Raw genomic sequence first — 16361 nt, forward strand, 5'->3', positions numbered from 1 at the left:
GGTGATCAAGCAATAACAATAATAATAATATGCATATCAAGCAACATAATAAATAATCAATAATCATCAATCATAATAATCATAATAAATATTAGGAAGAACATAGGAAGCATCATACTTAATATTAAAGATACCCTAGACATGATACTAGGAATCATAAATAACAATCTAAGCATGATATCTACATCATGAAATCAATGAATCAATAAAATCCCTTAAAGTACTTACTTGGATGCCTCGTATCTCTTTCTAATTACAAAATACACACGTTAGTAATTTCAAGGAAAAATAATAATCAAAACAATTAAATTAAATAATTGAAAGAGAGATTTGGGACCAAACCCTCAGAAATTAAAACCTTTCACGTTTAGGGCGAAGGCAACTTCGAATATGGCTAGGTGTTTCTAGATCTTGTGAATGCGGAATTTTGTATTAAAAAGCAAAGGTTTAGAAAAGAAGAATGCTAAAATATTAATGTTATTGAAAATTGATGAATGAATGATGTAGATGAATTCAAAGAATTTGATGAATAAAAAGAATTGATTATTGGTAATTCATAAAGTGATTGTGGATTTATGATACTTGTAGATGATGAATGAAAACGGAGTTTTTTGATACGATATTTATAGAGAAAATCAGCCAAAAAAGATAATTTATCAAAACAGAGTCTGAAGATCGCAAAACTAACTTGGCGCCAGGCTCATTGGCGCCGGGATCAGTGGCTAGCGCCAGGCGCCAATGGCTGGCGTCTGGCGCCAATCCTGATTCCAGGCGCCAAGGCCTGGGGTTGGACGCTAATTTGGATTTCAACGCGTTTTCGAAAACCTGATAAATTTCCCGTACTGGAAGATAAAATAATATAATTTCAGTCGGAAATGCTATTTGATCTAATTAAAACTCTGAAGAATCCTAATTGAATTAAGAATGAAAAAACCTTCTAGAATGTTCTAGAAGACCAAAACCATTCCTAATTACATTAGGAATGATAAATCATATTAGGCCCTCTCCTAGATCATTGGGCCATATTTAAAACTCGAACCGGGCCCAGTTTAGTAAATTGGCCATAAATTCCTCAATATTCATCGGAATCGGGCTTATAATATATCGTTGGAAAGGTCTTTGCAAGCCCCATCCAACTACACCACTATTAGACCCATATCATGGACCAACCAAACTGGATTGGCTGTTTTCTTAAAATAAAGTTTTCAAAAAACAGAAAGAAGAGAAAAGAAAAGAAATAAAACTTTCCGCAACACTAGACCTTTCCACACTTTCGTTTCATTCGATTATGATTCGACGTGAAAGGTACTCATCACCGGGTTTGGTTTTGGGGAGACACAGATAGGTGTCTACACTACTCAATCCCCGCGACTAGGGACAGACTTATTACCAGCTCTAAGTTGCGTGATGAACTGCGTGGAGTATGATTGGTGTGATTTGGTACTTAAAAAATTAATGGATAGCGTATCAAGCTTTGCACGTCGCTTTTATGCTAATGCATTTGCTGGTGGGTATGGTGGTTGTGTGATATTTGCCGTTGTAAGCAAGTTTCTAACACTGTGTTATGGTTCTACATACCTTATTACAAGGAGCGTACAAATGACTTGTTTGAATATGTGCAGATTTTCTATCTTGACCGTCTGAACAGGAATCCTGTGCGGTGGGATATGTTCCCAAGGGTAAAGGTATGGTCTATGAAGCAAATTAGAATGGCATCTAAGGACGATCGACGTAATTCAGGGGACTTTGGGAAGCTCGGAGTATGTAGTGTGATGTTTATTTGATTACTTTGATACATTGCTATAGACTCACAGTCATGGCTTTATTGTCATTGCTAAAAGTGTTGTTGAATATAATGCAGATGGTAGACATTGCCTATGGAGAAAGACACTTTAGGACGGCAAGGGATGCAGAAGCACCCCATGGGAATATTGGTGTGAAGGTGTGTTGCATTTTGGTCTATTTTGCAAGTGGTTTACAGTTTTGTTGTTTTTTTTTACTGAATATTTGGTTGTAATATTTGGTGTAGGATGTAGCAAAAATGATCATGGCAGCACGTTTGAGGGAGAGAAAACCCAGACTTGGTCCATCAAGGAAGCGGAGATGCTCGGATATGGAACAGTGAATAGCAACTTTGGTGAAGGCAAAAACTATGAGTACAGGAATTGTTGTATCATATACATCAGTATATGCATCCTTGTTCCATATGTTAGGAAGGGCTTTCAAAGCACCAAGTTCATGTCACAAGGTTGTACGGCAACGATTGTACATGTTGAGAGTTATTTACGACTAGAAATCATACTCGTTCAATAAGTGTAATGTATAACCTGATTCAGGTATTTGTTTTTCATGTATTGTTATGCAAGAATGATTGTTCTTCCAATGGCAAGTACTAATTGATCACTTATATTAGGTATCTTTATTGGGGTGATTTGGAGAAGCATGTAGATTTTGGCTTAAAACTTGTGAATTTATGGGAATAATTCCAAAATTTAAGGAGGCCGATGCATAAGTAACACATCAGGCAGCATGACTGAAGTCACATTAATCTTCTTATATTACTAGAAAATACAATTTAGGGGCTTGGCTGTAAATATGTATAACAAGTACTAGTGACCTGTAATCTGACCTGAACCTGATCTTAACCGAAAATCCATTTGATCCAATACTTTATGACTTGAACCCGAACCAGCCCCCGACTTGATAGTAACCGTCAACCGATTTAATCCGACCCGAAAACAATCCGAACCTGAATTAGTACCCGACCTAATTATAACATGAACCCGAGTTATGGAAGGTTTAATAAAATTTTATATACTTTTTATTCAGCTTATATACAGGTATAATTCTGTAAACCCTCAATCCGATTTAATAAAATCTTTTGTTTCGGTTGAAAACAATGGGACCTTGCCGAAGGTCCACTGAAATGGAGAAGACTGGATTCGATCCAAGCTGTGTTGGGCCGAAGGTTTCCTGCACAGTGAACACACGTAAACTAGCCTCGGGGGTGTTTCCGAGGAAGGCCCCTCCGATGCTAAAGTCAGTACAATGTGTAAAAAGGAAGACACTACGCAAGAGAGTTTGTAGCTTGAGGCTTTTGTGGAGTATTTCTCAATGCAAGAATGAGCATATGAATTGGAATAATCAGTGTATGAGATAGTGTATGTGATGATGTCTCTGATCTCTCCTTGAATGTGTTAATATGAGGGCTTTTATACCTCATCATACTTGGAGAGGTTGGGCTTTAGCCCAATTGGCTTACTTTGTGGGCTGACTTTTGACTTTTGAGCAATTGGAGAGTTGAACCTTGACCTTGGGCTTTTAATTGGATCATTTAGTGCTCAGGCCCAATTTTGACTAAATTGGACCCAAACAACTTGCCCCCCAGACCCGATTTGGAAGAATGACGGGTCGGGTTTGATTTAACTCAGAAAAGGAGGGAAGTAAATGATTTAATTGATCCAAAAATTTGAATTTAAACCGTAATTAATGAGATAACAACGGTTAATGATTTGCGGAAGTTGGACGGATAATGGGCGGTTTAATCATAAGACATGTGTTTAATGGTTACTTAGTGGGTACTTAAGAGAAATTAAAGCACAGACTCTTCGTATCCCGTACCTGGAGATATAAACAGAGGCGCGTCATTCTCCTCACTTATTCACCAACACAAACCCAGAATTCTTCGAGAGAGAAACCGAGAATCCGTATCAAAACTTCGCAAACTCCCCGAGCATTGAGCTTAGAAACTGAGACTTGCCACTACGAACTCGTAAATCGGCAACTTTCGCTTCAGATTAAGGTAAATTCCTTTGATTTCAGTTTATTTTTCTTCGAATTCGAACTCCTTCCCCTTTTCTTTCGACTTTTCTTTTCGAAATAATCCATGGCAAGAGGAGTTAGAGGTAGAGCCCGTGCTCCAAGAAGAGCAAGGCCGATTCCCGATCCTAGGAACATGATTGGGACCTGGAATGGTCGAAGGCCGGAGTCTGACCCTGCTGATGGGATTAGGGCGACTCCCCTTTCTTCGGCTCCTCCTCAAAGAACGGATGAGCCGAGTGCTTCTGGACGGGATGATGAAATTCCCGCTGTCCTTTGGGATATCCTCCCTGGGTTTTCAGAGTGGGAGAATGCCGAAGTCGCTTCGGCCATGATAAAGAACCGCCCCTACTCATGGTGGGTAGAGAACGCCGATCAATATCGATTTGCTGAGCAAATTGAGTTGCACTACGGCATTTTTGAAGCTGATGGATATTGGTGCCGAATGCCCTCAGCATCCGATAGAATCCATCGTCCACCCCCGGGGTATGTGGGGGTGTACACGAGACAGCTTCAGTATGGGCTGAGGTTCCCTTTGGACGTTTTCGTCCGAGACTTGCTGATCCATTACAACATTTCCCTATGTCAGCTAACCCCCACCAGCATCCGAAGGGTGATGACATACTTATGGGTCTGCAAGTTCTTCAAATACGTGCCGAACCTGCACTGCTTCAGAAAGCTCCATCGGCTAGTGCCAAATATTCAGAGTGGGCACGGAAGCCATGGTTCTGGGTGGTATCGGATTGAGTCCCGGCCCCAATACTTGACCATGTGGCCAAATGACTCTTCAGACAAGGACTGGAGAGGTCAATGGATTTGGGTTAGGGCACCCATAGATCCGGGCCACCCTTGCGTCTTCAGCGCTCCCCGGTACTTAGCTGAGCCTGATCCCGAAATGGGAAGTCTAGGTCCCCCCGCAGATAACGGGGCGGATCCGAACCTGGATCAGCAACATATCTTCGGCAAGCTGCCGAACCCGGGGGGGAGTGGTCGAATGCAGCATATCCCGGAGACTTGGCTCCCCGATACGCATTACGTTTTCCAAGAGAATATGCTAGCAGCTGTTGGCCTCAGCCGAAAGTTTAAGGATGGTAAGCTTCTTCGGCTGGGGCCGAGGCTTTTAACTACCTCTTTTTCTTCTCTCGCTTTGCTTTTTTATGCTGTGCCAACATATCTGAGCTAAACTTTTTCCCTTTCCTTTTTTCAGAGCGGGACGAGACCAACGTTGGTATTAACTACGCTCGTCTTGGTGTTAACCGAGAGCGAGTTGTAACTGAACGGGCCCCGTCTATCACTGAGCCGAGGCATAGGGAAGTTCATCTGGACTCTTCCCACTTCCAAATTGAGGCTGTTGCTCTGTATCAGAGGCAGAAGCCTTGGTGGAAGAAGAGAGACCCTTGGTTTCAGCTGCTGAACGAAGAAGCTGAAGCTGCCCGCACAGCCGAAGAGGTTGCACGGGTACTTGAGGCTTGTGAAGGAGGAGAAGGGTCCTCCAGAGCTGCTGAAGCCGAAGCTGCAGCTAGAGCAGCTGAAGAAGACGAGGCTTTGCTGAAAACCTCGGTGAGTTTTTTTTTTTTTTTTTTTTTTTTTTTTTACTCACACTCTTCTTCCCCCCTGTCTGTTACAGTCTGAAGAGAGTAACAGACACAGAGAAGGCAAAGCTCCTGTTCGTCCCGAAGATCAAATACAAGAGTCTTCAGACTCAGATATGGACGAGCAGCCCCTTCTGAAAAGGCGCCGAAGGATGGCCATCATCGGCCCTCATGATTTTCAGCAGAGGCCGATGACCATCGGCGTCGCAATAAGGGATCCTGAGGAAGGCAATGGATCGCCGAGGGTTCCCCAGCCAACACCCCAATCTCCTCAAAAGACCCCTCCGCCACCTCCTGAGATGGAGGTGGATCAGAGAACTCCCGAACCTAAGGGAGGGGTCCAAGAAGAAATCAAGGAGAGTGCTGCTGAGCACGAAAATAAAGATGCCGCGATGTCAAGTGCTGAAGGCTTCACGGCAGATATCGCAAGAGAGGTTGAGGCTTTCGTCCTCACCCCTGAAGAAGAGGAGGTCATAGTACTTGACTCCTCTGAGAAGGACGATGCTGAGACAACCAAGGCTAATCAAGCTCCATCGTCGTCCTTCCCTTCTTTCCAGACTCTGCATTCTGGAGAAATGGGTTTCTCGGCCCCCCGAATTCCAATCCCAGATCACATCTGGGACCTCATATGGGGTCAAAACCGAGAAGGAGCTGCAGCCTACTTCGGCAATTTTGCTGGCATGTCCGAAGTAGACAGGGCAAGGATCTGGTCGCTGAAGGCCACTGCTGGGATGGGCGAATCCAGTAGATCAGTTCCTGACCCAGCCAGGTCTAACCAACTGCTGATGATGCAGGTAATTTTCCTTCATTTCCTCCGAAATTCAGCTCTATTTTTTTTTTTTATTACTTATTTTTTTTGTCTTCCTGTTTTCAGTTCGTGCACAATCAGACTCTCACTGTAGAGCTGATTGATACCCTACAAGATAGGGTAGACGCTGCTGTGCACGAAAGGAAGGTGGCTGAAGAGGAAGTTAAGCTTGCTAAGCTGAAGCAAGCAGCAGCTGAAGAGAAGCAGCAGGAGGTTGAGGAGTACGGTAAAAAAGCTGCCGAAGCTCTGAAAACCTTCTGCGATGCTATGGAGATGGAGGTTTTTCCCCCACTGATGGAAGGGGAAAAATTCCTCCAGGAGCATATGGGAGTGGACGTCTCCAAATTCAAGGCTGCTATTGAGAGCCGAATTCAAGAAGGAACTGCTGCACAAGCTGAAGTACAGCAGCGTCTAGAGGCTCTTGAAGCCAGCCGAATGGCTGCTGAAGAGTTGCTCCTGGCCAAAGACGTCCAACTCTCAGAGGCTGCTGCTGCTGCTGAAGCTCAAAGAGCTAAATTCCAAAAGGCTGAGGATCAATTGCTGATCCAGAAAGTTGAAGTGGCCCAAGCTCAGACAAAGGCTTTCCAAATTCAGCAAGAGCTGAATGAGCTGAAGGGTTCCTCCTCCAAAGTCGCTGATGAGCTGAAGAAATCCAAGGAAGACTTGGAGGAGACCCAGAAGAAGCTGGCTGACGCTGAGGCTTTACTCAAGGTCCATGTTTATACCCAAGAGGAATATGAGATGGGTTTCAGAAACGGATTCCGAGTATGCCGAAGAGTCTGCCTTCATGCTGAGCCGAAACTGGACTGGTCTAAATGTGCTGAGTGGGTCCAGAATCCCGAAGACCCTCACATGAAGTATGCAACTCCAGCTGAAGCTGAAATTCTTAAGGCTGAGGAAGCCGAAGAGGAAGCTGAAAGACTGGAGTTGGAAGCTGAGCAGAGGGAAAGGGAGGCTCGGCAAAGTGCAAAGCCCGCCTCTTCTGCTGCTGGGGCTGAGGCCACCATGGGACTCAACGCTGATCAGTCTGATCCGCCGGCTGAAGCATAGGAACTCGGGCAGTCGTCTTCAGAATCTTGCGGTTCATCATGTGCTTAACTTTAGACTTGCCGCTTTCTGAGTTTTTTGCCTTGTTTTTTGCTTCAGCTTGCCTTGTCGTACAGCAGTTTTATTTTTTTGCTTATGTACGTATTTCGGCAGCTGTTATTTTCCGCTTGTGGGCGGCTGCCGATACTGAATTATTGAACTTGTAGCTCAATTTTTTTTCTTCAGTTGCTTTATTTTTGAATGCTTTACTGTTTCTTTTCTTCAACTCTGCCGAACATAGCTGCACTGCGTGCTTCTTGCCCCCACAGAAATTGAAGTATGACTTTAGTTGAATAAGCAATTTCTGAACTTCTTCAAAATGGATATCCGAAACACAGGGCCAACTGAAGGCAATGCTTCTGGGATACAAGTCTTACTGAAGATTGACTGTCTGAAAGTTGGATATCCGAAACACAGGGCCAACTGAAGGCAATGCTTGGGATATTAGCTTTCTGGGACTAACCTCTTTAGAACAAGTCTTACTGAAATTTGACTTCAGCTGAAAGACCAGCGTTCTTAAAGAAGACGCATATCCGAAACACAGGGCCAACTTAAGGCAATGTTTCGGATAATGGCTCTCTGGGATACAAGGCTCAGTTAAGGCAATATCCCAGAATTGTCCATGGACTCATGTCTTTGGAGAACAGGTCTTACTGATGTTTGATTTCAGCTGAAAGACCAGTGTTCTTTAAAAAGACTGAGTTTTGTAAGCCATCTGAAACCCAGTTACCCGAAGGCGAAGGTTTCAGACGAGGCTGATTTAAAAAGGCTGTTATCCTTGATTTTCTGTCTATCTTTGAAAAATGGATACCCGAAACACAGGGCCAACTTAAGGCAATGTTTCGGATAATGGCTCTCTGGGATACAAGGCTCAGTTAAGGCAATATCCCAGAATTGTCCATGGACTCATGTCTTTGGAGAACAAGTCTTACTGAAGTTTGACTTCAGCTGAAAGACCAGTGTTCTTTAAAAAGACTGAGTTTTGTAAGCCATCTGAAACCCAGTTACCCGAAGGCGAAGGTTTCAGACGAGGCTGATTTAAAAATTTTCAACTGTTGCTGTTATCCTTGATTTTCTGTCTATCTTTGAAAAATGGATACCCGAAACACAGGGCCAACTTAAGGCAATGTTTCGGATAATGGCTCTCTGGGATACAAGGCTCAGTTAAGGCAATATCCCAGAATTGTCCATGGACTCATGTCTTTGGAGAACAAGTCTTACTGAAGTTTGACTTCAGCTGAAAGACCGGTGTTCTTTAAAAAGACAGGTTTTGTCAGCAATCTGAAACCCAGTTACCCGAAGGCGAAGGCTTCAGACGAGGCTGAATAAAAAACCCTCAAAGAGTAGATAGAACAAAGAAAATTTTGAAAGGATAAAAAGTTGTAAATTTTATATAAATGGCGGCTCCAAGGCCTGTCATTAGTTCAAAATGTACTTACAAAGATTGTTCTGCCCCGAAGGGTTTACACATGGTATTTTTTCAGTACATCAGCATTCCAGTGATTCTTCAACTCAGTTCCATCCAACTGCCGAAGTCGGTATGTCCCTGGCTGAAGCTCATCATAAATTTCATAAGGTCCCTCCCATGTAGCTGAGAGCTTCCCATGGATTCGGCCTTTCTGAACTGCAGCAGCATTCCGAAGGACAAGATCCCCAATTTTGAGAGGCCTTGCATGGACCCTTCGGTTATGGGAGATGAGGTCTGAACTTATCCCGGGCATATCAGCTGCCGAGAAAGCAAACACATCTCTGTTATCCCGCAGGAGCTGAATAAGTTCACAACGGGTGTTAGGATCAAGGTCCATCCCGATTGTTACACATTTCTCAGCATCTCCTTCGGCCAACTCTGCTGTTTCAGTCTGTTGGTCCATGTCCATTGCCGATGGACTGGACTCTTCAGAATCTGGTCTGCTGCCAATGTCAGCAGGTGTCCCAGTCTTTGTGTTCTTCGGCTGGCTCTCTGAGTCTTTCGGCTCAGATGAAGAGTCAACCTTTTCCCTTTCGGGACCTTTTTCTCTGGGCACTGATCCTTGGGCCGAAGCACTTAGGCCTTTCGGCTTTTTTGTGCTTGGCTCTCTTTCTTTTTCTTTCTCCTCCTCATCCTTGTCGTTATCTGGGCGACTACTGGATGGCTTGAGGTAGTTGCACCTTCGGGCGTCCTTCTGGTTGCCCTGTATCCTTTCGGGGAAGCCGGCGTCTGAGACATAAATCATCAGCTGATGATAAGTTGAGACGACCCCTTGGATCTCGTGAATTATGGGTCTCCCCAAAATCACGTTGTACACTGAAGGAGCGTCGATGACCAAAAACTCAATCATGACGTTCCGGGCTGCCTCATCGCAACCGATGGTGACAGGAAGTGTCACCTTCCCATCTGGATAAGTTGAAGCCCCATTGAACCCGGATACCGGATAGGGTACCGGCGTAAGGTGCTTGGGCTTCAGCTTAATTTGGTTGTAGGCCTTTCGGAACAGAATGTTTGCTCCGCTGCCACCGTCAACAAGGACCTTACTGACGTCGTGGTTGGCCACCGTGGCGATGATCACCAACGGATCCTCGTGAGGGAACGTAATCCCCCGGCAGTCGGCGGCTGTGAACGTCATGTTCGGCACCGGCGACTGGGGAGATTGAATGTCAGCGTTGTTCACCTGGTGAGTCAAAGCTCTAAGGTGACGCTTGTGCTCCCTCCGAGAGTATATTCCTCCCGAGATAACATTGATCGGAGGGAATTTCCCCTCCGGTTTTTTACTGTTTTTCCGAGGGAAATCAAGGTCCTGCCGAGGGTCCTTTGCTAACCTTTCGGATTCTTTTTTCTCGCGGTGATCCGCGATGTATTTTTTCAAGTATCCCTTCCGGACCATGTCTTCTATCTGGTCCTTCAGCTGGATACACTCCTCAGTGTTGTGGCCCGAAGAATCGTGGAACTCACACCACTGATTTTTATTTTTTCGCTGATACCACTCTGGGAGTGGTCTCGGCTTTCGGTAACTCTGCTCCTCCTTCGTCACACTGTAAATTTTGGCGCGTGGAAGAGAGAGCGGAGTGTAGGACTCATATCTGCCTGTGTATGAGGCAAACCTGTCCTTCTTTAGGTCGCTGGCCGAGGATGGCTCCGAGGCCTTTGATTTTCCCTTTGCCTTATGGCCTTGGCCTTCAGACAAGGGTATTTGCCTCTGTTTCCCTCCCCCGGATTGAGGTTGGGTTTTTGCTTTATTCCATTCTTCGGCTCGGATGAACTTATCCGAAGCACTAAGAGCTTCCTCCAAGGTCTGCGGGGTATGCATGACCATGAAGTCTAGGAATTTTCCTGGCTGAAGGCCATTCTGCATTGCAAAAACAGCTAGCCCCTGGTCCAGCTGGGAGACGCTTGATGACTCGTTACTGAAACGGGTCAGGTAGTCTCGGAGGCTTTCGGTTTCCCCCTGTTGCAGACCCATGAGCTCTGCGGTAGTCTTCTCTCGGCGGTTTGCCGTGGAAAACTTGCTCCTGAACTTGGAGGACAGATCATCCCAACCTGTTATGGAGCCTTGCCTTACTCCCTTGGAGATCCACGCTTGCGCGACCCCCTTGAGAGTGGTTGGGAAATATTTGCACCAAGTCGCCTCGGATCTGGGGCAAAGATGCATATGAGTCTCATACGAGGCCACGTGGTCCTTCGGATCCGTGGTCCCGTCATATGTGATATGCGACGGTATTTTAACCGTGGGTACGCGCTCTTCCAGTATCCATTGCTCGAATGGTGAACTAGCGGGAAGCATAATGGCCTTGCCCTTGTTCCTGGCCGAAGGGACCGCGCTCCGCCCTCTTAGAGAGGTAGGAGTGGTTTTCGTCCCTGGCTGGGAAGTCTGGGCCTCGGCTGCAGGGAACGTGAGGCGACTACGCACGCTCGGTTCCTGGCCGCCGAGTCGGTCAAGGACGCTTCTGCGAGCAGTCTCGGGTTCCCGGCGAGTAGATTCTGGCCGAGAAGCTGAGCTGCTGCTCTTATGCGCTGCTGGTCTTGAGGATGAGGATCCTTTAAATAATTGAGAGTTCTTTTTCCTCTGTTTTTCATTTTTCCAAGAATCCTCCTCCCACTCTTCCAGTTCCCGGAAGGAAGGAAGCTTCCCACCGTCATGGTCTAACTTCCTCCGCTGATGCCGGGTATGCGGAGGAGTTCGATCACGAGGCGGTGGCATATTCTGTGCCCTCATTGCCTCCATGAGTACTGCCAGCGCTCTTGCCACCTCTTCCGAACTGGGCCCCGTCAAAGGGGTCCCCGGCCGAGTGTGGGCATGAGGCCGTGCAGCCGATGGTTGGCTTCGGGACACTGAATATGTCCTATGATCAGACTGACCCCTGCTAGACCGAGAGTGGTCCGGCCTATATTGAGAGTCATGCATTATAGGAGATAGGGAATCCTCCTTGTGTGATCCTCCCCCCGAGCCGGCACCCTTGGGAGAGTTCCGGTCCGGCGTGGGCGATGGTGTAGGGGTTTTAGGCTTTTCGCCCGCTCCTTGACGGAGGCTTTTGCTCTTGCGGTTCTTAGCCATGGCTGCTAAGATAATTGCAAGATGATCTTGGTTAGGAATTTGGCTTAAAGATTTTTGAAAGTCTTCCCCACAGACGGCGCCAAATTGTTTCGGTTGAAAACAATGGGACCTTGCCGAAGGTCCACTGAAATGGAGAAGACTGGATTCGATCCAAGCTGTGTTGGGCCGAAGGTTTCCTGCACAGTGAACACACGTAAACTAGCCTCGGGGGTGTTTCCGAGGAAGGCCCCTCCGATGCTAAAGTCAGTACAATGTGTAAAAAGGAAGACACTACGCAAGAGAGTTTGTAGCTTGAGGCTTTTGTGGAGTATTTCTCAATGCAAGAATGAGCATATGAATTGGAATAATCAGTGTATGAGATAGTGTATGTGATGATGTCTCTGATCTCTCCTTGAATGTGTTAATATGAGGGCTTTTATACCTCATCATACTTGGAGAGGTTGGGCTTTAGCCCAATTGGCTTACTTTGTGGGCTGACTTTTGACTTTTGAGCAATTGGAGAGTTGAACCTTGACCTTGGGCTTTTAATTGGATCATTTAGTGCTCAGGCCCAATTTTGACTAAATTGGACCCAAACATCTTTTGTTCAGTTTATATAACTTTTGTTCTCTATTACGTGTATAGGTTTAATAAAATCTTGATGATGCTTGATCAAATTATGGAAGGTGTAATTATATAGTTCAACTTGGCCACATCGATATTTATTAGAATTGAACTTGAACCAGAACCCGAATGTACCATCTTGTAAACCCATCCAAACCCGACTCAATACAACCCGAACATGAAATTAAACCCGATCTGATTTTAACTCGAATCGACCCCGACCTATATTCGAAAAGGTGAAAGACCCATTATAACTTTGAACTGAAATTGACCCGACCTGAACCTGAACTGAAGCTAAATTGAACTGACATAACCTGATCATGATTTAACCCGAGACCTAATTTGACCCGACCCAAACTCGACTTGAATACCCGAATTGACAGCTCTAGTTGTTATCAACTAAATTCATTTGTATTTCACTATTTTTCAATGCAAAATTATAATCATAATATTTATATCTATTTATTACCAATGAGGTAAAATTTTAATAATAGTAAACTAAAAATCGAGACAATTATATTTAATAAGAATTCACTATATCGTGATTATGTTTTGAAGTATAAAAAATCGTGAATTTGTTAGATTCCATTTTTCATGGAATATCTCAAGCTTCTAAATGTGACAGTGATGTATTTGATCGAGGTAAAATGTGTCAAATCTATACTTCTATACTAATATATATAAACAATATTTACACTAATTTACGCGCATATTTTTATTTTATTTTTGCGGTAAAATGTGTCAAATCTACACTTCTATACTAACCACCTGTCAAAAAAATAAATAAATTATATAATCACTAGAAATAATTAATGTAGCAATCCGGTGTAACACATGGGCTACACACTAATTTTTAACATGAAAAGAGTACATAATAAAAGTTTTTTTTTCCCTTAAAATGATTGACCAAGAGATATGAGAAAGGATTGTCAAACCATGATCTTTCAAACAAATAAAAAAAAGGATTGACAACCACAAATGGCAATAGATTAATCATCTTTCTCTTAAATAAGGGTGATATTGATTTTGTGTAATTTTTTCTTAAAAGATCAACAATTGTATGAAATAGTAGTAAATATTAAAACTATTAATTCCACCTTTAACTCATCTTCTCAAAACAATTCCAGCTTTGCATATTATGGAAACAATCCCGCCTTTATACTCCATATTCTCAAAATGAGTCCAACAGAAGAGAAACTTCATGTTTATAACCGATAATATATATATATATATATATATATATATATATATATATATATATATATATATATATATATATATCATCAATTAACCTATACTAAAAGCGAACCTAAAGTGACACTTGTCACGATGCTATAAAAAATTTTCCCACCTTTTTTTTCTTTCCTTTTTTTTTTTTTTTTTTTTTGCCAAACTTTAATAACTTCTATTTTATAACCTATCATGATACTTATTTCCATTTTGACAACACATTTAATCCAATCATACTCAATTAATTTTTTTTTTCAACATATATTTTATATACTATAAATATTTTAGTTACAAATATACTAACATAGTTTAAAATTAAGGTATTGACATATATCATCATCTAAGATTATCATAATAATATTATAATTTTTTTTCCTCCGACTTCAAATTTATTTTAATTAAAATAGGAACAACAATTTTGGTAGGATAATTTGTATAAATCTTACAAATATACATGTATAAATCTTACAAATATACATAACGTTTATAAGAACAGCTTAACAAAATCATTTTATTATATTATACTCCTCCATTTTTTTATAAGTTATGGTTGAATTTGCACATTTGTTGAGACACAACTTTGACCATCAACATCTTTAATTAGAGACTATTATTTTGTTACAAATATAAATTTGTTGAATTAATACCATTCTTTATAAATTTTGTTGTAAAGTTTAATTATGACCGTGCATGACACGGAATTTAACCTAGGATATATATATATATATATATATATATATATATATATATATATATATATATATATATATATATATATATAAGAGACAAGAAATAAAAAGCAATAAAAGAAAGAAGATGCTAGCCCTCGATTACGCTAAACTCAGAAGTAATCGTTTAGTTGAGAATGACCCTAACGTATGCCACGGGATGAAGTCCTTGGACAACGATATGATTTTGGCAACTAGCAAGTGCTTGGTAAGCATATATATGGTCCATAAACTTTATCAGACCATAGTAGGAAATTTCAGCGAGTTTGCAGTGCAAAACAAACTAATATAATTCCATGAATGATGCTATCATGCCTATCAATTACAAGTAGAAATCATTTTATTCAAGCGTGAAGTCTTGAAAAGTATGCCAATGTGAAATGTGGATGAAAATTTCAAAATTAACAAACTATGCTCTTTGCTTATAAAAACTGGGAATTATAATGAACTTTAATTCTACAAACACAAATCAAAACACTAATCATATTCTTGCTTGCACTACTTATGTGTTGTGGTATGGTTAGTACTTAGTAGTTCACTTGTGCCAAAGCGGGCAGTTTGCAGCTGCTGCAGGAAACTCGAGCAGTATCTTGTGCAAACAGCACGAGCGAGAAGCTTTGCTTAAGATGAAGCAGATCCTCACAACCCATGATTTGATTTTATGGGTTTATTGATTTGTTCAATGCACTGATTGTGGATTTGATTTTGGAAAACTCCCTTCAAAAAAAAAAAAACTTTGCTTATTGTAGACTATAGAGTAATAGAAGATGAAAATTTCATCATACACCCGTGTGTATCATGAGTGTATCACACTCAGGTCAAAATACAAAGGATACTTAAAAATGCAAAAAGAACATTACATACAAATATAAAGTACATGAGAAAAAAAAATCAAAATGATTCCCTCCTTGATTTAAGAGATTGATTTGTTAAGTTCCGACCCGCACGAAAGGCGTAACGATCTGGGCACTGTCTCGGAGAGAGGCTCGGTATTTATAATTTATATTTTATAAAACACAAAGTCTTATATGTGGCTAGCCACATAGTGTGACCACTTCACATAATCATATGCAAGACAATTAATTAAGTAATAATGGGTCATGATGATGAGCAAATAGGGGTACCTTAACGTATGTAGGTTACTTAAATGAGAAAATGGGGTTACTTTCTTAAATAAGATGAATTATTATTTCATTTTTTAAACAAAATAATAGGGGGTTACTCAAAGAAACAAATGGGGTTAATTATTTATAAATTACTAGAATTTACTCGTATAATGATTTTGGGTTCTTTTTATGAGCAACATGGAGTTACTCATATGAAAAAAATAAGATTACTTACACACACACATATATATATATACACTCTTGTAAACCAATGTGTTCACATCGTGTGGCTAGTCACATACAAGACTTGTCCTTTATAGAAGAGGAATTACATAATACGCAACTCCGCTTGTACTCTACAATTTGTCCCTTGATTAATATATTTTGCTCAATGCATTTTAAAAAAAAAAAAAAAAAAAAACCTCTTAGCTAACTAAGCCATAGTTATTGTAACATGGGTATTATTCATTATGAAAAGATTAATATAGGTAAAATAATATAGGATACACCTAAACACGTCATATGATATTAAACAAATTAAATACGTTATGTATAATGTATTTTAAAGGTGTGGACTTCCTTTCAAAAAAATCTTTATTGATTTTTATCCATACACGACGTGCAAGAAGTGCAAGTTTGATCAACCTTTCCAATAAATGATATTAAGGTACTATTGCTAGCCCTTGAAATACGCTAATTAAAATCAGTAGTCGTCGTCTAGTCGTGACTCGTGAAAGACCCTAACGTATGCTACGGGGTAAAGTCCTTACACAACGATGTGTTTTTGCCTTTTTGGCAACTAGTTACTAGTACCAAGTGCATGGCCAGCATATATATGGCCCATACACTTTATCATCGCA

This window comes from Chenopodium quinoa, unplaced genomic scaffold (assembly GCF_001683475.1).
Source record: "Chenopodium quinoa cultivar QQ74 unplaced genomic scaffold, ASM168347v1, whole genome shotgun sequence".
Taxonomy (NCBI): Eukaryota; Viridiplantae; Streptophyta; class Magnoliopsida; order Caryophyllales; family Amaranthaceae; genus Chenopodium; species Chenopodium quinoa.